Source organism: Passer domesticus, chromosome 3, assembly GCF_036417665.1.
Source record: "Passer domesticus isolate bPasDom1 chromosome 3, bPasDom1.hap1, whole genome shotgun sequence".
NCBI lineage: Eukaryota > Metazoa > Chordata > Aves > Passeriformes > Passeridae > Passer > Passer domesticus.
Window position 1 is genome coordinate 117,759,340 of NC_087476.1, and position 19,914 is coordinate 117,779,253.

A 19,914-nucleotide genomic window follows, 5' to 3' on the forward strand; every position below is an offset into this window, starting at 1 on the left:
ACACCATATACACATACTTGTCCTTATTCAATAGCAGACTTCAAATTAGTGGGTTTTTGACTTCACAGACATACCTTGTGGCATTTTTAATGTTTTTATTATAAAAATACTGACTTGCAGGTCAGAGAAGGAGCAGATAACTAATGCAGTGTTAATTTCATGCCAGCCCTTGGCCATGGAAGTGCATCCCCTGCCCATCACCATGGAGAAGAGAGGTGGGGCAAAGTCCCTGCACATTTCCCAGACAGAAGGACATGGAGGGAGCACATGCATGGAAGCAGAGCCCCTCGGAAGAGCCATACTGAGAACCTGTGTGGAACCCCACTCCAAACCAAAAACAGCTACAAAAAGAACACCTCATTATAGGTAACAGCAGTGAGTCACAAACCAGAAATTTCTGCAAGGGGTGTAAATGCCCAGATGAATTTGTAGGTGGCTTTATCCCAGCTCTGCATCCACACAAGGAGTAAAACACATATAAATAAGCCTTATGTCTTGATTTCTCCATACCCAGCACTCTGGGAGAAAAAACATAGTAGTTCTCCAAATAAATTGCCTTATGCTGGCATGAGACAGACTCAGGCTGAACAGGGTATGAAGGAAAGAACAGTTCTTATCCCTCTGTGCAAAAGGCTTTCAGAGCCTCATCAGAACACAGCCAGGAGTAATAATTTGGGTCATTATTATTAATTATTACAGCTGTACTCAGGCTCCCAGCAGAGATGAATGCCTGGGGATCCCTTTTCACCCAGCTGTAGAAAGACCCAAGAGAGGAAATCAAGGCTTTCTATGGCAGAAGAGATGACAGCATATCATTAGGCATCACCATACAGGAAAGCAAGCAGCATTTTCAGTCTCTGTGACCTCTCTGGGTACAAAAAATGATGGACTTTCTTCTTTCTTTCCTCTGTACCTAACTTCTTCCACCACTAAGCACACAAAGTTAAAGGTGCTGCAGAAGAGACAAGCACAGCATTCCCTGCTTTAGCATAGTTACTCACAGAGCAGCAGCCCAGCCTGGCCTAGGAAAACATTCAGGAGAACTGATCATGAAGCAGAAAATCTCCAAAAAGAAGTGGAAACACCAATACATTTGCAGTATTTGCTTATTCTGGTTTTTGCACACTGGCACCCTCCTTCCTGCATCTGAAAGAATTCACTTTTTGCCAATCTCAGGTTTTCTATTATGAGAGTCATATGGGAACAAAAGCCTCACTTCTTGTGGTGATGATCACAGAGATCTGAGATCCAAAAACCAAGTTCCATGTTCCCTGTAATGCTACATTTCACAGAGAAACTTCAGTCCTCATCTCACCACATCTAATACATCCCTGCATCTCTGTGTTCTGCTGCAGCAATTTTAAGGCCATGGCAGACTTGTTCATCAAATAAATATATTTGACTGCACAGGTCTCTCCAACTTCAGAGAGGATCAATGAAATTCTTTCCTTAGAGGAAGGAGTTTGATGAAATTCTTGGTTTAATCCTTCTAATAGCATTTAGTTGAGTAAATTTATGTGACTAAAAGCATTCTGTCAATTGAATGGATTTCATCAGGTGCATATGCATAATTCTACTGACAAAGTGATTTTTTGTCAACAAAATACTGCCTGGCACATGTACAGAAGTTTGTTTAGCAGTAAGCGAGTAAGCGAGGAATCAGATCATGAAGATTATGCTGTTACAAAGAGACAAGAAGGAGAGGGAAATTATCTGTTTGGTGCCAGACTGTGGGAAGTAGTTTACATGAAAGGAAAAGGAGTTTACAAGGCAGCATCAGCTTCCTATGGGCCTCTACCCTTGGCATAAATCAAATCACCGATGCAAAGCCAGGGTCACATTACATGGGGGTTTCACTTCCTACTCCACTTTTGATCCTGCAGCCAGTTGATCTCTTTAATGTGTTAATTACAACTCCTCTGGTCTCTATCCAGCATTTCTTCTGTTTATTGATGTGTCTGGCATCAGAAACATGTGAATAAGGCAATGGAATTCTTTCGCCTTTTACGTAGCATCACACCTTCATCTAGTTGGTTTTGAAAAAGCACCAGCAGTTGAACCTTAGCCCCAAGTCTGAAAACCTATGGATATTGCAAGTAAACCCCCCCTGGTCTGAGTGTCTGCGGCCCAGCAGCCATAGAATCATAGAATGGTTTGGATTGGAAGGGGTCTTTAAAAGCCCTCCAGTCCAGCCCCTTCCAAGAAGCAGGGACACCTTCCTCTAGATCAGGTTGGACAGAGCCCTGTGCTGCCTGGCCTTGAGTGTTCCCAGGGATAGAGCACCTAACAAAAACCAGGCTGAGGACAGGGCACACAGGGCAGGGATCTGGGTGCTGTATCAAGTAATTCAGAAGTAGAGGGAAAAGAAGAAAAAGCAGGGGGGAGGGCACAGGTGCTTAGTTCTAAGGAAATGGAGATGCAAGGGGCAACAAGAAGCAAGGAAAGGAGTTGCTTACAGCAAAAAATGGAATTCACACACACACACACACAAAAAAATCCCACACAAAAGCAGTGGTGAAGTTAACAGCAAACAGTAAACATCACCTGTCCTCAGAGATGCGGGCAGGAAGAGGAAGGAGGAAATCTCAGAGCAGATTTATTTATTTGGTGGAAGTGCTTTTCATTCCCCAACCATGCAGGAGCACCAGCAGGAACCCCCAGCTGGGAAGAGGCTGGGCAGTGCACATCAGTGTTTGCACACCCACAGTAGGGTGAAGCAGCTTCTCTTGAGCCTTCAGGCTACTTCAGAAACATTTTCCCTTCCTGATCCTGAAGGTCAACACAGCAGCAAGGGAGAGGGTTCCAGAGCTCTGTGGTAAAGTCTTATTTGCAGGACAAACAGGAGGTTTCTGCAGGACTTAGGAGCTGAGATTTGTCCACGTCCTGCTGAAGCTTCCTGTGTCCCCCAGCACTTGCCATTTCCTCCTGTACCTCACAGTGCCACACGGCAGATCTAACTCACTGACCCATCTCTTCCAGTTACTGGGTAAAGCTCTTCACTGCAACAGGAATTCTGAAGCCTTTGAGCTGTACTTGGGAATTTGCAAGGGGAGCTGAAGTCTTCTGACAGGAGGAGCTTAACCAAAAAGCCCTTGTTTTCACATCTGGCAAGCAGGGTTTACATATCTGCGTAAGTACTGTCCAGGAGAGGAATTTAATTAGTTACAGCCTTCTCCCTCCACAGCAGCACTTCAGCTGAAGCAGTAATGAAGAAAAATCTCACAAACTAGCCACGGGCAACCAGAATCATTTGTCTGCTATCGATCCGCAGTGTGATTTAATGAGGTGGAAAAGCAGGCACGGGTCCCTCGCTAGGTTAGGGAAATCTCACCTCATCCTTAAAGGTTCTGCTGGCCCCATCCTGCTTCCATGCCACCCTTGTGCACCCTCAGCTCAAGCCCTGCACATGCATTTCCTGCCCAGGTGCCCTCAGAGCGTGGCTATACCTCAAGAAGGACTCAAGAGAGAGCAAAGTCCTCAGGACTTGTGAGATGGGGAGATTGTTCAGTTCTCTGCTGAGTTGCTGAACCCAAGAGCAACTGAAATTAAACCCCTGCAGGTTTAATTTCAGTCTGACACAAAATGGGAAGAGATTCAGAATTCACCAAGCAATTTTTGCAGATTCTCACACCCAACCATTTGCTTTGGGATAGGATTTGCTCTCACTCTGCTTGCTCACATTTGCATCTCTACACCAATAATTGAAAGCTGCAGCCTTACCACAAAACACCTTGAAATTTATAACTACTGTCATAAACAGGAACTGCAAAATTAAAACCCAAGACCCCCCCCCATCAGTTTTTCCATCCACAAGCCCAGCTCTGCCTAAATCATGCAAAAGCCATAAGAAGAAGCCACATGCACTAACACATAAATCCCAGCTGTCCTGTCTCCCCAGCTTAATGCCAAGTGATAAAGATGCCCCAGAGTTTATGTGGCTGACACTGCCCCCCTCCTCCCCCTTTTGTTGATTGTACACATAAATAAAACCACAATGATCTCATTTGAGTCCCTTAACCAGCACAAGCAGGAGCTGGGAGCCCCAGCCAGTCTAGCTGGAATGACTCACAGTGATTTCTGATTGAAGCTGACTATTAGTGGATACAATTAAGATGCCACTTCTGTTTAAAGATTAATTGGCCATGCAGTTACAAATTGTGGATGCTTATTGCTGCCATGCTGAGGCAGGTGATCAGGGAATGAAGTTGTAATTGTAGCACCTCATGTTTGGCTCCTGCTGGAGCACAGAATAAGAGACTCAGTTTAACAAATAATTTGCCAGCCGGCTCATCCCTGCTGGGTAGGAAAGCAGGGCTTGCTGGTGAGGCTTCCTTTGAGTTCTACTCCTTTTTAAACCTGTTGTAACCAAAACTGGCCCTTGCTTTAACCTTTGCACCAAAGCAGAAAGGAAGAGGAGAAGTCCAAGAGTATTGCTGATGGTGTATTTCAGAATGTATCTTGGGCTTCATCCAGAGATGATAAAAAAAAAAAGAAACCCCACATACTGGAAAGTATCATCATCCTTCTGATACTTCTTGGGTCTTTCTGAGCTTCTCTGGAGAAGCCAGAGGACAGCTAGGCTGGCATGCTGGAGCAGCAAATGCCAATGTGGGCAAGTGGGGACTTTATATACATCCAGAGCTGCTCTGCTGCTGCAGGAGATTCAAGTTACAGCCCCTGGATGATCTTGAAGCCAATTATCCTCTTTTTTTTCCCCAAGAGAGGGAGGGAACAATTGAAGCAGCAGCTCCTGAGCAGCTGGCTTTCACCCTAATGCAAGGGAAGGAGTGCAGAGATGCTCTGCAGGGCTCAAGGAGTTGGTATTTAAAGGACTCAAAAAACAATTAGAACCAGAGGCCTCCTGGATCAGACTCACAGAGCAGATCTTCCTTAGCTTTGTTTACCTCTCTTTGCATACAACTACTGTCTCCCAAGTTTCTAGTACAAATTTGGCTTCTCCAGCAAGGCTAATTCCATGGAGGAGATACAGCAGGCCTTACAAACCCTTCCTGTTTCACTGTTGTGAGTGATTCATAACCACACAAGTAACTTACTTAAACCCCCAAATCTCAGGGATTTTATTGTGTTTCTTTAAGGCTAAGCATGCATTTGCATGTTTTGAAATCTCAGAGCCAACCAGGGCCAGCTGCTCTTGTTACTTCAGGACGTAGACATTGGCATCATCTTTTTGTCAAAGGAAGGACAAAGAAAGTTGTTCTCTAATTGCCAGTCTGACCTAGAAAATGAGGGCATCAGCTGGACAGAACTGATCATCACTTTGTAAGTGGCTCAGTTTTTCCTCCTCACAAACATACAGGAATCATAGAAATCAGAGAACCCACTGGAATGTTCAGTAGTTGGCAACTGCAGAGGCTCTGGTGGAAACCTTATAGAAAAGAAAATTTAAAAAAAAAAAGAGTATCTTCTGTTTTCCTTCTGGGGTTTTTTTTGTTTTGTTTTGTTTTGTGGGGTTTTTTTTTGTTTTGTTTTTGGTTTTTTGTTTTTGGGGTGTTTTTTTTGTTTGTTTGGTTGGTTGGTTTTTTTGGTTTTTTTTTGTTTTCTCTAAGTACTGCTGGTCATGGTCTGCAGAGAAGGCATTTTCTTGCCTGCAAGCATTATATGGGACCCAATATCAGCTGGATCCTGCTCTTCACCCTTATCGACCTTGGAAAAGCCCCAAGGCAGTCAACAGCACAATGTGATGGTACTTCAGGCAGGTGCAAATCAAAGGAGTGAAAAACTCATCTACTTAAAATTTAGTGTTTGTATAGAGGCAAGAGGCCAGTGCTCTGACAAAGCAGGAAGCAGAGAAGCACAAATGTTTTGCAATTTGTATGTGACAGTGCTGGGTACCTGGGAGAGGATGAGGGGGAATTTTCTTTTAAGGGAATGATCTGGACTTTGAGAATGCTCCTCTCCAACACCTCCCAGGCAGGAGCCAGCCTGGCCTTACTGCAGAGCTTTCCCTTGCCCAAATGTCCTGCCAGAGACCAAACACTGTCCCAGAAGTGGTATCCATTAAAGGGCAAGCATTCTGAGGTAAGATGATGATTCCTTATCAACTCTTATTAAATGGCCACCATTATAGGCAGCTACAAGGTTTCATTTGTTGCCCTCTTGTTACAAAAAAACCTTTTTTTTTTGTTACTTATTCTTAAGCAGCTGTCTGCCCTCTCCCAGGTGGTAATTAACACATTTGATTTTTTTGGAAAAATTATCCACAGGTTTTTGTTTAAAGGAGCAGAGATTCAACAGCAAGGCAGTTTGGATCCATCCCAGTGCATACATTGAATGTAAATCTTTGGGGCTGTTCAAATGAGTGTTTCAGGTGTGCTGATTTTGGTGTTAAGGCTGCACTTGGAGGCAGCCACACAGCTCAAGCCCCGACCACAAAGGCTACTGCAGAAAAGATTGCTGGAGTTATTTAGCAGCTGGACAAGGAAAGGAATAGCAGGTGCTTGGTTTGTAACCCCTGCCTGCCCCTTGACAGCAGGACCTGCTCCCCAGGCAAAGCTTGGGAGTGTTAGGAAAATTAATCCACAAACATCAGAGATTTATGTCCAAAAAGGAGGCAGAGGAGTCCTTTTACTTTATTTGAATAAAGGGAGAGGCCATGGGGCATTCCCCTGGGATCTCTCAAATTTTTGGAGAACGCAGCCTCCCTTTTTATCCCAATTTCCCAGCAGCATTTCCCTTCTCTCTTTCCCCATTGGCTGAGGTACTTGAGAGGTACAGACTTCCTGATATACCTGATACTGAGGATTTCCCTCTAATGTATAACTCTCCCTTTTAATTTTTAATTTGTATGGAATTTAGGGGTTTTTCTTCCTCATTGTTTCTTTCATCTTTCAATGTCGAATTTCATTTATCAGCAAACCTAAAGTTTATTTGTAAAAGCAAATATATTTTTCCATTCATCAATCAGTGGAATCCTTCCCACTGTTTCTTTAACCTCCCAGTGCTAGTTTTGTCTACCAGCAGACCCACAGCTTGTTTGTAAAGACAAATCCACTATTCCTCTCAGGAGCTGTGAGTTTAGGCCAGCAGAAGGGGACAGACATGGCAATTCAAAATGTCTCCTTCAGGTGCAGGTTACAAGAAAAAGAGACCTCTGTGTCCCAAAAGTCACCCCTCTTTGATACCCCAAGCTGGCTGGAGACAGGCACTGCAAATATCCTTCCTTTCTGACACAGGTGGGTCATGTTCAGCTCTCTGCTGTACAGCCGGGCAGGGAAATCAGGCAGAGCAAGGTCGAACGGCTCACCTTGCAAATGCTTGCATGAATACTTAATCTCTCTCCTGTGAGCAGTCTCACCAGCTTCAATACACCTGCAGATATTTAATCAAGAAGAGGAAAGATCTTTAACCCACTGCCTGCCTCCAAGGGGTCTGGGGGTGGGAGGCAGAGAGCAGAGTCCTCCACCTGAGCCACCCCCTCCTGCAGCACAACTCCAGCACCAACCTGAACATCACCACCTCAATGGTTTTAGTTACACAAAGCCCTGGCAGAGCTGAGTCTTTCTGCTTTTCACACACACACAGAAGGTTGCAATCACATTTCCTGGCAAACCACTCCTATTCTCCCAAGCCCAGCACAGCAGTTAATGTTCTTCAGTTCAATAAACCATCAATTCCACCACCACAATGGGAAAAACTCTAAAAAAATCCCCTCTAAACAACCTCACACAATAAAAATCAAAAACCCCCTAGCCCTTCAGGCTTTCTCCCTGCAACATGGGTGAGTTTCCAGGCTCTGCAGAGATGCCAAATGTCTCCCACCCAGGGAAAAACTCACAGGTACCCCAACCCGAGGCCACTGCACATTGGGCAACTGTAAGTCCATCCCCACCTCCAGTTCCCCCTAGCCTGGGCCAGCTACTGAATGATTCAGGATACCCTCCTTTTCTTCCTCATCATCAGTGAGTGGGAGCAGACACTCCTGCAGCTTTGGGAGGTGCTGCCCCAAACCAGCCATTGCTTCTGAAAGCAGCAGGTGACTTCTTTAAGGACCTGTGCTGCCCCTTCAAGACACAGACTGAGCTTCCAAAAGAATCACTAAATATGGAATTTGTGCCCTAGTTAGAGCTGAGGAAAGGCAATTCCTAAGTCAAGCTGCTCGAGTTCATCATATCATGGAAACACAAGCTCTGCTGAATCATAATCCATGGGTTTTGTCTTCCTGGGGCAGGAGACAAAGTTATACCGAAAATGTTGTCTACAGACATCTCTATTTGGAAACAAATGCATATGTTACTGCACTAAATTGTGTCAGCTAAAGGGGATGGAAATTAGATCATTTAAAAGCAGACAGCTCTCCTGTATTGTTTCAGCAGAATCATCTCTTTTACACAGCCAGATAAGGGGCTCATTTTTGGGGAAAACAAACACATCTTTTACGATTATGGCCATTCCAAGCTGTTTCTTGTATTCTAAATTGTCACACATGAAGGATCAATGCCGTTCTCAGATGATGATTTAATTAAAAACTCCTCCTTTCCTCAAGATGAGATCTGCAAAACCTCTCGAATGGCTGATGGATTATTTGCTATTACCTTGCCTGCTTTCTTTTTAATATTTTTTTCAGAATTTTAATTGCTGCCATTTGAGGATTATTGATTACCTGTAATTGCTCCTTTTCTCAGGCATCTCCCTAGTTATCTGCAGCTAAGTGATCTCTGCAAAAGACAAAAGCAGAGTACTTCAGAACCTAATGGTTTTCATTAGCTGTTAATGAACACTGATAGGGTGATAGCTGGACGCTGCAGTGGCCTGAACTTTGAAAGTGGATGAGACTGAAAATTCCTTTTTCTTGAGAAAAAAAAAACACTAAAAGCACCAAAACTCGTTTTTATACACCAGGCATATTAAACAGAAACTAGACCAATGAAGTCTTTACAGCATGGGACACTCCTGAGTGCAAAGAAAAATCCCCCTCTGCCTTCCAGAGCAGGCACTCACTTCAGATGGGTGTCATTCCCACAGGCCACAGGCACAGAGGGATCCAAGGGACAGCCACCAGATCCAGAGGAACTGGACTAAAGGGGTTTTCATTTTTTAACCTCCTAATTCTGTGTGCCCTGATCAGCCCATTAGACAAAGAGGTTTGCTCAATTTACCAGCGCTCAGCTCACAAACTGCTGAGAGCTCGGACTTGGTTCTGGATTCTGCAGGAGCTGGAGACACACAGTTGTTTCCCGCACCTTTGTCTTATTTACAATCCAAATTCCATAGAAATATTTAAAACATGCAGCAGAATCACCCAGTGCAAAGCTCATTTTCCTCCTTAGGTCTTTTTCTTGGCATTCCAAGTACATTTAAAAGCTCAAACATTTCAAAATAACAGGGTCAAAAATGCTGCTACACAGGGAGCATCAAGTGCAACAAGCATCAAGCTGCCCTTTGCTGCAGGTTAAAGGTAATGCTTTCACTTTAGTCTGAGAATTATGATCTGAAATTACAGCAAATGATACTGTTAGAGTTGATCTGATAATTCTGCTGTACCTTAGTATAAAGATAGCATGATTAAACAAATTAAAAAAAACACCACCCTGTATCATTAATTTCAGAGCAATTATTTTTAGAAATTGATCATCAGCTAAGTGGGAGCTCATTACCAGATTTTGCCTAGAAATAAGTTTTCAGTAGTGAGTGCCTGCCCACAAGACTTAAATAACAAAAAACTATGAAACATGGTGGTAGGAATTTAAGAAATTTTTTTTTCCCCAGTGCTGACACTGACCTGCAGCTCAGTGGGGAAGACAACACTACACTGAGCTCTGCCCTGGCCCTAGCACTGCAAGCAGGTATCACTGTGCTATGGGAAATCCTCTCATTCACAGACTGCAGGAGCATCCCTGTGCCATGGGAAAACAGGAGACGAAGCTGGAGCAGTTGGAGGTTGCAGAAGCTTTGGCCCTTGGTCATGGTTTGACACTGGCCCAATGCCAGGAACCCACAGAAGCTGTTCACTCATCCTGCCCTGCCACAGCTGGGCAGTGGAGAGGAAAAAAATCAACAAAGGGTTCATGAGTTGAGGACCAGGAGAAAACAATTCAAGGGCAAAACAGGCTCAACTTAAGTTGCAAAGTGGATTTATTTTTAACAGAATCAGAGGAGGATAATGAGAAGTAAAATAAGCCCTTAAGACACTTTCTCCCCACCCCAGCCCCTCTTGCCTTCCCACTGACAGTGCAGGGGAACAGGGCATGGGGAGTTTGGCCAGTTCATCACTGAGATGATCTGCTGCTGCTCCAGGAGAGGAGTCCTTCCCCTGTAAGGCTGCGGGCTCCCTCCCACAGGAGACAGTTCTCTGAACTTCCCCAGCGTGGGTCCTCCCAAGAGCAGCAGCCAAACCTCACCTGCTGCAAACCTGAGTCCCTTCCATGGGCACACAGTCCTCCCAAAACTGCTGTGACACAAAGGGTCTCTTCCCTCGGGGTGCAGTCCTCCAAGGACAGGCAGAGATCCACCCAAGGCCCATGGGGAGGTGCCCATGCCAGAGCAGGTGGATGCCTGGAGGAGGCTGGGATCCAGTGGGAGACCTGGTAGACAGTGGGCTTGCATGTGAAAAACACCAATCATTTTAAATTTTAAAAGTTTAATAGTAATAAAATGGTTATAAAATAGTAATATAATTAGAGTAATAAAATTTTGAACTATTAGCATTAGGACAATACAAGACAATAAAAACAAAGAATTACGGACAGTCCAGGTACCTCTTTCTGGGCAAAATAAGCCCCAAAAAGGACACTCTTAACAGAGGATTAACCCTTAAAAGCAATAGCCTGTTGCATATCCACACATCTCATACATGATGCATAAATTCTATTCAAACACAGGATTCTGTCTGGTCAGTGTCAACTTCTTCCTCTGAATCCTAATGGCATTTTCATGGCTGAGCAAGGTGGAAGAAGTTAGTTTATTCTGATAATGGGGCAATAAATTCTTTTTCTCTGCAAGATTTAGGCGTCCTGTGGCTGCTCTCTTGGTGTGAGTAACTCATTCCTCTCTTTTAAAAAAAGTATCTTACATAGCATAGTTTCTATTTTAACATTATGTTATAACCTAAAACTATATTTAACACACTACTCAAGAAAATTAACACAGCATAACTTTCTAACATATAATATTCATTTTACTATTTGGGAAAAGCCAATCATAAAATACTCATTTTTCACATTGCAGATCCAGCAAACCTTCCTGTGGCATAACCACGCGGCAGACCACTTGTAAAGGATGTTGCTGCAAATGCAAATGGAAGTGCAGCAGGTAGCAGAGGGACATATGAAGGGAATCTTGGATATCTAATCCAGTTGTAAAAGACAGCTTGGGTAGGCAGCTAATTGGGAGCCATGGGAAAAGCTTTCCCAGCTGCAGGCAGCAAGTAGCTCAGGGAGAAAGGAGCTACAGGTTTTCTGCAAGAAAAAGCTGACTGTTAAACTGAGTATAGTACTGATGGTAAATGCATTTCATCACCAAATTATACATCTATGAAAAAGTACAACAGAGAAAAAGAAAAAAGAAAGTACATGTCAAGCTTTCTGGGCCTTTTTTCACTTTTCTAGGGAAAATTTTATTCCAGTGCATTGGCAGATACAGCACAGGTGGGAATGTTTTCACCTAAATAATTGCTTGTAGGCTGAAGTAATTAATTGTCTTATATTTTTTCCAATAAAAAAGAGATTAAATACTGAGACTTATTTAGTAAAAATGATGGCCAGTACAATGGTTTTGTTTCATTAACAATGAGATTTTTTTAAATACACATGAAAATAATCCTTATAGTTCTATATTCTGAAGAAGAGTTGTTTATTCTGTAGAAAAAGCTGAAGATTAACCATTAAATTTCTGGGGTGACCTTCATTATTAAATCTCTGCTCTGCAGAGAGCAGCAGACACTCTTAAGGCACGTGCTGGCAATTTCAGCTGCCTTTACTCTTGAGTGCTTCAGTCCCACAAAGCAAGATTGACATCAAAACCAGGGAAAAAAGATGATGAAAAGAATGAAGAGGTTCTTCTGGGTACAGAAAACAACTTAAAAAGCTGGACCCTCCAGTCAGAGTGAGTTATGCATTTAACAACTGTGGTGACCTAAAGAATTAAGTGGGACAGATTTTTCCTTATTTTTACAATAAAGCAACATTTGGAAAGCAGAGGAAAATGTGGCATAGAAATAGAGAGGCAAACAGCAGTCCTAGAAGGAAGGAACAGAGGATTACATAGTGGACTCCTTCTCGAAGGCTCACTGTAAATATTATCCCTGTCCAGTCGGGGGAAGTTTCTTGTGGTGCTTTGGCAAACAACCTTTTTTTCTTGTTGTCACCAAAATACTTTTAAAAGAATATGTTTTTCATGTGATTCCAACTCAGAAGTTTGGCTTGAACCCTACTTCTTTGGAAGGCAAATTTTATTTTTGCCTTCACTCAGGTCAGCGTTGAGCTGATGGGGAAGTGGATAGACAGTGAGTAGGGGTGTTGTCAATATACACCTGTGTACTGACAGCAGAGAAGATAAAAGTCACTCCTGTGACTGCTGTTAGGGACTTAGGTAAACTTGAGATGGTCCCACAAGTAGGGACAGGGAGGGCCTTCTTCACATTATCTCATGTGCCCAAATTAAGAGGAAGACACAGCATGGTTGTTGTGAGTGTCTTCTCCCAAGTAACAAGTGGAAATGGCTTCAAGTTGCACCATGGGATCTTTAGATTGGATATTAGGAAAAATTTCTTCGTTGAAATGGTTGTTAAGCATTGGAACAGGATGCCCAGAGAAGGGGTGGAGTCACCAGCCCTGGAGGTATTTAAAAGCCACTTAGGTGTTTTGCCTGGGGCCATGAGTTAGTGGTGAGCCTGGCTGTGCTGGGTAATGGCTGGACTCGAGAAGATCTTGCGTTTCCAACCCAAACGATTCTGTGGTTGTGTAATAAGAAGAGTGATGCGGAGCACTCACACTGGAAGCTGGCTGTACTAGACAGGCATCTGTATTTGATGCACAAATTCAGGTGATGAGAACATGAAACCTATCCCTGGTGTAACGCAGTCAAGGCGAGGGCACACGTTTGACCACCCGACTAAGCAATGTGGAAGCACATTCACTGCTAACTGCAGGAATACATCAGGCCTTGGCTTGATCCACCAATATCCTGGAAGAAAATCACCTTGTGGGATGGGAGAGCAGCCACTAGGTGGGATAACAGCCTAGCAGGCAACATGCCTGGGAGATGCATGCACCAAGTCTTGGGCCAACATTGCTCATGGGAGTCTCATAAAACCCTGAGCTCTGTGTCAAACCTGCCTTGGCCAGGGACCAGCTTTAGACAACCTCAACATATCTAGAAATATTCATGTATGTTCTCTGTTCTTGCTCTGTTCACATGCAAGTGTTTTTATAGCTGCACTATTGCATAGTTCTATAATTGAACTTGCCACATTTTCAAACATCCTAGCAGGGCTGTTTCAGAGCTCAGGAAGAAATTCTAACACCATAGTAAAAGAAATGGACAAAGCACTTGAAATCAAAGAATCTGGCTTAATTTGCATCAGAAGGAATTTGACCTGTAGATTTTTCTCCTCTGCTTTATGGAGTAAGGAAAGAAAAAAAGTGATAGTCTCACTTTAATATTTACAACATGCCTTTTATGCATCCTTAATGGCATTCTTTATAAAAAATGCATTAAGTGTTCTGTTTTGCTTCAGGCAGGGGGGATCCTTTACAGGATAGGCAGCTTAATTTGGATCTTAACAATGACAACGTTCCACAAATTAATGTATCTGGGAGACGAACTCCCAAGCAAAGATGTAAGAGCAGGAGCTTGGCCTTTGCACATGAATATTCTTAAGGAGAAAGGAAGAAGGTTTTTTTTCTCCTTACAGCTTGAAGCAGATCAGAAAGCTCCCAAAAAGAGCAGGAGAGAAGCCAGCTGTTAAATAGGACATGTAGTGACAGGACAAAAGGGAATGGCTTCAACTATCGGAGGGCAGGGTCAGATTAAATATTAGGAAGAAATTTTTCCCTCTGAGGGTGGTGAGGCCCTGGCCCAGGTTGCCCAGAGAAGCTGTGGCTGCCCCATCCCTGGAAGTGTTTGAGGCCAGGCTGGATGGGGCTTGGAGCAACCTGGGATAGTGGAAAGTGTCCCTGCTCATGGCAGATGGGTTGGAACTGGATGGTCCTTAAGGTCCATTCCAAACCATTCTGTGATTCTATGACATAGATAAAATAAGGCTTAATAAAAAACACCATCTTACACAAAGACATACACAAAGTTTGTGTATGTTTCAGGTTTTCCTTTCCCAGATTTTTATATATGGAATTGTTGCATTCCCCTTATTCCTCTTTGCACAAGAAGGCTTTGTACAAGAGGATAGGGATTGGGTTGTTCCAAACCCACCTGCAGGCCAAATGATCCATTTATCCTCACATCCACTCCCTCCCAGGAGTCTCTATGACACTGCAAACCTTGTTTCCATTGACAGGTTATAAAAAAAATATAAAATTAAAAAATGAAGTCCATATAAGAAAAGGCCTTACACCGAGGCTTCCACTTGACTTTGCCAGGTGACAGAAAGTGATTTTTGCAGGTTAACAATTTAGTAATAAGTTGTGCATATATGTATGTATGGTTATGCATCCACAGTACTCTGGTAACAGTGAAGATGCTCATTTGGCAGGAGGAGGCTGAAAATGCCTCCTACATGAGTGAAGGATCAAGGGTCTGTAATCCTAAGGAAAATGCAGGAGTGAAATATTAATAAATCCCAGGCAAATCTCAAACAATACTAAGGCCTGCACATTTCTTTCAACTATAATCCTGTTCTGCAAAAGCAGTCTGAGGATATAGGGGCTGTTTAAGATGTCAGGGGGGTGTGAATAGATCACTCTGACAACTAAATTAAGGATGAAAACTATTTTTGGGCATCATAGCATTGATCTCCCTTCCAATGAGAGCCTCACCTGCCTCTGAATCTCTAATAGTAAAGATTATGGATCAGCATGGAAAGGATATTCTGGATGATCCAATGTACCTTTCAGTGTGCAGAAGAATGAATTTGATTTTGTCGCATTTTCAAAAGGATTTAGAATTACAAAACTAAATCAGTATTATTTTTGTGTATGAAGCAATAAAAATGAGAGATACCCTACTGAGCCTGGATTGCCAAATCCTTGCTAGAAAACAACCATGTATTAACAATTTCCAAATACAGAGCCACAACAAGATAAGTGTAGCAGGAAGGAATCATCATAACATTTCAGGAACTGCTGCTGTCGCTGCCTGCTGTAATTTCTCACTTGTAACAATCAGGCATTATAAGGGAACTTTGGAAAGAACCAGCTCTGTCTCTTACACTGTGACAAACCAGGCTCAGCTAAAAATAGCAACCAGCAAGGAAAAGAAAATAAACACATCTCACACCACCCTTTGAAAAGTCCTTTGCTCCCCACTGATTTCAGCTGAAAATGCCCACAGACCCACGCACGCTGCCAGACACCACAAAGGGCTTCCATGTCTCCAGACTCACTTGGGCTTGGAATTAAAAGAAAAGCTGCAGTTGCTGAGCAATGGGCACAAACTCAGCCTCTCTGTGCCCCCTCTTCAGCACCACTTCTGCTCCTCCTTCCCCCTTGCACCTCGTCTTCTTGCAAGATCAATTTGGGGTGTGCAGGTCAAGAGCTCAGGATCCAGGAGATACATTCACTCTTGCACCTCGTTTTCTTGCAAGATCAATTTGGGGTGTGCAGGTCAAGAGCTCAGGATCCAGGAGATGAAGAGCAAAGCGTGGCAGCAAGGCCCTTTGACAGGCTGAGAAGTGACGTGCAGGTGCCACAGGAAATCAGCCTCTGACATGGGATCTGAGAGCCCTGATGTGCTCACGGCATGAGTGCATCTTTTATTCCTCCCCAGCACCAAGAGAGAGATGTCAGTCACACGGCAAAGGGCACAGCAGAGCCACGGGGACCAGAACCTTCTACAGTGGCAAGGTTTCATGCTGTTTCTGTAATTTTTTGTCTGGCAAGTGAAATGTATTTCAGCAGAAGGTGGGAAAGGACTTGGAACAAAATTGATCTTGGCTGAGCAAACATTTGACAACGTTCTGTGGGAAACAACCATCTGTCTTGGGAGATATCAACTCCAAGAGATATTGATGGCACTAAAAATATCCACCTTAGTCCACAGTCCCACGGCATTCCGTTTCAAAGCTTCAATCCTTCAGCAGTAAACCTTTCTATTTATTTTTATTTTTAGCGTGTTGACTTACCAGGTGGTTAGTGAAAGGCTCTGGTTTGTTTGAGATGTAGCCACACAAGTTTCTGGTGCCTGGGATGAGTGGAAACTAGAGAGGAGCTGCAGAGAGATAATTAATATGGATTAAATGGAAAAAGGGCTTTGTGCTCTGCTTCACAAGTACAGACCGTACACAGAGATGGATGTCTCTATCTCAGAAGAGCTTCCTGGAGCAGTTTGGCAGGCTGGTTTCTTCTGAGAAACATGAGAGGAGAGAAAAAAACAGTACACTTTGAAAGAAACTTTTAAAACATACCATGAATTCGAAACAGCTCTTCCCTCCTCACTGTCAAAGAAGCTAACAGATTTATTGAAGCTGACAAACAGTCCCCATCCCATGAATCATTAAGATTTAGACCATTTTACCTTCCATGTGTCACTAAAAATCAAGATAATACAAAGTTTTACAAGGAAAAAGGGAAGATGGGGCAGCTTAACTTCAACAATAGATGTTCAGCGCAGAACTTGTCACATCCATTTTTGTATCTGTGGTTTGCCAGTCTCCTGCTACCCAGGCAGGTGCTTTTCCATGGGCCTGTGAAGTAATAGTTATTTTTACCACAAACTGGAGATCTCACTCCAGGGCATATTTCATTTTGCAAAAGGCAATCTCTTGGCCATCAGGGGTCTCTGTAGGGAATATCAGAGATGAGAGGATTACAGGCAAAAGCCTTGAGTGGTTCTTCCATACCTGCTCCAGTGTCTCTCGCTCTCTCCACCTGTGACTTGTGCAAACTCCCCACCACAGCCACACCAACACCCACATTCCCTCACAGAGTCCCAGCTGCAGCAACAACAAGATCCTCATTGCACGGGGACAACCTGCATTTTACTCTTTAAATCCCTCCCCCATTGTATATACTGGGATAATTTTTAGGGTTGGTTGTTTTGGGTTTTTTTTCATTTTCTGGTGGTTTTCTCCTTCTGGGAGAGTGTCTGATTTGGCTTTATGGTTGTTGCTCAGGAGAGTCAATAACAAGTGCTGTGCACTCGAGCCAAGAGGAAGGACAAATGATCCTTCCTGCTGACACCCCCTGCCTCCAGGGACCCCACCAGGAACCCCAGAGCCAGATCTGCATTCTCCATCTTTAGTGTCTGCTAAAGAGGATCTCTGTTCTGTGCCCAACACAGCAATCCCATGGGAATCCATGAAGAATGCCTTGCAGAAGGGTGACTGTTCAGTACACTCAAAGAAATTATGCTGAATTCAGTCAGATACTGCAGTGATGGAGGCAGAGAATGAAATGACTGCTTTATGCAGGTAGACTCAGGTGGATAAAGGAAAGGGGGTGCCTCAGTACAGGGACTGAAAAGGAGAATTCTCCCATCTGGAGTAGTTTAGGGAAAAATCCCACAATAAAATACTTCAGGAAACAGTAGCTTCATGGAATAGTGAATACTACACGTTGAGGAAAAGGGAGTCAGGGTTTGTTTCCTGGGCAACTGGGGAACCATAAAGATACTGGATCACAGTTAGGAAAGAAGTGGAAACATCAGAAATAGGAAGGCAGGAAGGAGAAGATACAGCATGAGAAGGAAAAAAAAGGTTGATAGGATGCACACTTTTAAATGATTTTTTTTAAGTTGGGTTTATTTGCATGACAGCTCTGAAACAGGACAAGGTACAGAGAAGGGCAATGCTGCATAATGTGAATGAGGAAAAGGAACTATATGGCTTTTTCATTTAAATGCATGAAAATCTCTGAGAGAGACGTGTGTGTTGAGAGGATGGGTATGAATTTAGAAGAATTATGTTATAGTAAACAGTGACTCCAGTGAGAGAGCAAACTCAAGCTGAAGGCTCATAAGCACAGCCGAAATTAGGAACTGTACTAATAGTCCCAAGCTGTGTTTCAGGTTGAGGCTGAGTGGGGCGCTGACTCAACAAACACATCAGCAAGACAGAATTTAACACCAGAAAATCCTCTGTAGTTCTTTGGAAATGAAATGTGAGGCTACAGTCACAGGGACCTGGCTGCAGGGATGGCATGGATGCAACTGCTGTGGAATGCACCTGCGCATCCACAGGGATCTCCTGACCCCACTGAGGTGGGTGTCCATGGGTAGTAAGATGCCAAACTGTCTCTAAGAGCCACATCCTGCTGATCCTCTCTGCCACCCCCATCCCACTCTTTTTCCCTGGTAGCAGCACTGCCCTGCAAGGGAAGGATGCAAACTGGCAAAGTGACTTACTGTGGAAAGAGCAGAGGAATGGAAAACCACTAGATTCAGGCCTGGACATACCCACGTAGGGGACAGGCACCCCAGAGTGAAGGGACTTGGGAGGTTTGGTGATGGGAAAGGAAAGCACATGCGTGGCTTCCTGCTTAGTGCTGACACAGCCTCCTCAATCTGTCCCCCACCCAAGCTCTGCTGCCTTCCTCCATCCATCATTGTGCTGGGGCCATTTGCACACTAAGGCAAACTTTGAGGGTGACACATAGGGAGAAAACAGTTGGGAGACACTGGATTGCTGCTCAAGACCAGAAGATATCAGTGGTGTCTTACCAATACGAGATCTTGCCGGCTTTGTATCATCTTCCCCAGATGTCCAAACACAAACAGGTTTCCTTTGAGCAAGGAAAGAGGGAAGGGCATCAAAACTCACAAAGCACAGGGTGGTCTGAAAATGAAATGAAAATAATGGAATCATGGAGTGGCCCGGGTTAGAAAGGATCCTAAAGATTACCTTGTTCCATCCCTCTGCTATGGACAAGGACATCTTCCACTAAACCAGGATGCTCAGAGCTCCATTCAACCTGGCCTTGAACACTTCCACAGATGGGGCATTCACCACTTTTCTGGGCAACCTGTTTCAGTGCTTCACCATCCTCACAGTGAATTTCTTCCTAATATCTAATCCTTAGATAACTTCTTATTCTGAATCCTCCAAAAACCAAATCTAGATGAAAGCAACTAATGTAAAGAACCACATACAGTCACTAATAACACCTGGATTTCAGTTGTCCTGGTCAAACCAAAGTATTTTTGCCACATCAAATACATTCTATATGTGCATTCTTTATTCAGTAATGATTTCTTTATACATGGCTGTGGTACACCCTGAAACATGCAGCTCACTAATTAACTGACAGCCACCTGGGATGGCAATTAGCACAACAAAACCTGGAGCAAATCCATAAGACTGATCATGGGCTGTACATGCATGAATCACTGCAAACAGGCAGCCTCAATGGTTTTTTAAGGAGAAAACATGCATTTCAAGTTGAGTGAAGGGAGGCTGTCCAGGACTGACACATGTGAGAAATCAGGCTCTGGTTGTGCAGGGAGCTGCAGGCTTGAGATCCCCAGCCTTCAAGTTGGTTGAGTGGCAGCACAAGGATCTGCCTTTCAATACCACGTTGAAGAGCTGGAACTCTTATCCCATGGAAGAATGGCTTCCCAGTGCTGTCTCTCAAAGCTATCCTGCCAACAGACCATAGACTGGAGGTTTTGTGATGAAGAACTACTGATCTGGGACCTGGGATCTGGGACCACTAAACCAAAGTGAAGACAAGCTAAATTTGGTTGAAAGACACTCTGTACACACGCAGGAGGGCTGCTAAGTTGACACAAAGCTTTCTGATATGGCACCTACTCGGTTTGAGGCTCTTGGGAGTTTAGTGCCTTCCCTCC

At 43.8% G+C, this 19,914-nt stretch overlaps 1 long non-coding RNA gene across 5 annotated transcripts in view; it reads right to left on the minus strand.

The window, feature by feature from the left end:
• Positions 1 to 10,670: 10,670 nt before the first annotated feature.
• The window catches only part of LOC135297673 (uncharacterized), a 96,872-nt gene continuing 87,628 nt past the window's right edge, over positions 10,671 to 19,914 (minus strand). For 3 of the 5 annotated variants that reach the window (XR_010359598.1, XR_010359599.1, XR_010359596.1), the window contains one exon: positions 10,671 to 18,901. This is a non-coding gene — a long non-coding RNA (uncharacterized LOC135297673). The remainder of the gene's footprint in view (positions 18,902 to 19,914) is intronic. The other 2 variants (XR_010359600.1, XR_010359597.1) reach the window with 2 other exon arrangements.